Raw genomic sequence first — 1753 nt, 5'->3', positions numbered from 1 at the left:
TGCTTGACGTGCGCTGAGCCAATCACTGTCTCTACATGCATATAAGTTGCATTCGCTTGGCAGTGTCACGGCAACCTGCCAGACGCTCAAAGCATTGTGAGTCCTTTGTGAAGCTGGACGATCGACCGAGGCCTGCTCCGAAGTGAAACTTCTGTTCCTCCCAGGGAGCTATTTGATTCACCATGACTGACCTCAATGATGTGAGTGGAGTTGTTTCAATGTGAATCCACAATGAGAATTGGACCGTGAATTAGAGTATCGTTATAGTGACAATCTTATGTTTTTGCTCTTCTGAATCAGGTCAGCAGTTCCTGACACGATCCTTCAAGTTTGCTACTCACCTTCACCATGTCCGTTTGCAGTTTTTCGATTACCCCACCAGACCGAAACCTCCGTTTCCTGTGGAACAAGGAGAACTACCGGATAGGGTGAGTACGTGTGGGGGCTCGGTTTTTGGTTTTGAAATATCTAGTTGACAGGATGCCAGATACAGCTTGCATCACCAAACAACAAATCCCTGACAGGTTACCTCTTCTGTGGCATGGTGAACGCAGACCACGGCACCGAAGATGCGCTTGGGTCGGACCTCCTCGTCCCAGCCGGGATCCAACACTACGAGTAAGCCATGGGTTATCACGCTCGCTATCATGCAATTCTTGGGATTTGCAGCTGTAAGGTCATGAAATGGATGTGTGAGGCATGAGCGAGCGTGGTCTACCCAGGATTCTGGAGCTTGGCAACCACCTTCGGCAACTCGCCGCGCACAGTAGCGCTGAGCAGAGCCGCAGGTCCTGGAGTGAGTGATAACTGCTTCACTGCTGATTCGTTGCGTGTGTGCAGGACGGGGTATGCGCCGAATCCGTGGGAGGCGGTGGTCAGAAACGATGACGATGAACATGTGAAAAGCGGTGGGCGGCGGAGGCGCGCCACTCCTTGGGTGGAGACCGAGAAGGAAAGAATGAAAGTCTCATGTTTGAGACTGGTTGAAGCCCATTGCTTGCTGCTGTCGGTGCTGGTTCATGGCACCGTCGTTGGATGTGTTCATTTGTAGATACAGTTCTTCCATGTAGTTGTCATTTGTAGATACAATTCTTCCATGCAGTTGTCGGCTCACGTGTTTGTGTACACATTGTACAAGCGCTTGCACAAGGTCGGCACGACCGTGCGGTTTCCAAGCTTCGGATGGTGATGGCATTCCGCCAGATTCACTCTTCCAGTATACATAGTGGCTCGAATGCATTGAATGCATGGAGACTACAAATCGCAGCAATCAGTGTTGCATTCATGAATAAGATGTACTTTTGAAGTAAATGTATAAAAGCTAAGTTCAGTTTTTCCTTGAATCATTCTATTAGCGGGTTTCAAACATGGCCTTTTTTAGGTGATATTTCTTCCATGATTTTTTGCTCAAAGTATCCAGTGATATTTCAAACTATCAAAATAAGGGTGGGTCAAATATCAAAAATTGTATCATTTACCTTAGCTCTCTTCCCTCTTTGACACAGTACCACACCATCAAAAATATTAGGAAGTAACAAAATTTGAATGGTGATATTTTAGATATAATATTTAAAATCGTCCTAAAAATATCAAGTGCTAAATCTTAATTTATTTGGTTTCACAAAAGTTGCATATTTGAAAATCCTCTTTTATAGTTTTTTGAATACACAAGTTGTTCTTACTTGATTTCACAAATTTGTACTTATATAATTAGTAAGAATATACAATACATACATGCATTGATGAAATGGAT

General features: G+C 44.5%; 1 long non-coding RNA gene across 2 annotated transcripts; it reads left to right on the top strand.

Annotated features, from left to right (window-relative positions):
* Nucleotides 1-378: 378 nt before the first annotated feature.
* On the top strand, nt 379-1346 carry LOC112277358 (uncharacterized). Of its 2 annotated transcripts, XR_012216790.2 has the most exons (3): nt 379-428; nt 555-618; nt 841-1346. It is a non-coding gene; the product is annotated as an uncharacterized LOC112277358 (long non-coding RNA). The 2 variants fall into 2 exon arrangements; XR_016500964.1 differs by lacking the exon at nt 379-428 and having other exon boundaries at nt 449-618.
* Nucleotides 1347-1753: the final 407 nt, after the last annotated feature.

Source organism: Physcomitrium patens, chromosome 25 (genome assembly GCF_059467195.1).
Source record: "Physcomitrium patens ecotype Gransden chromosome 25, ASM5946719v1, whole genome shotgun sequence".
NCBI classification, from domain to species: Eukaryota; Viridiplantae; Streptophyta; class Bryopsida; order Funariales; family Funariaceae; genus Physcomitrium; species Physcomitrium patens.
This window is presented reverse-complemented; position numbering and strand designations above follow the sequence as displayed.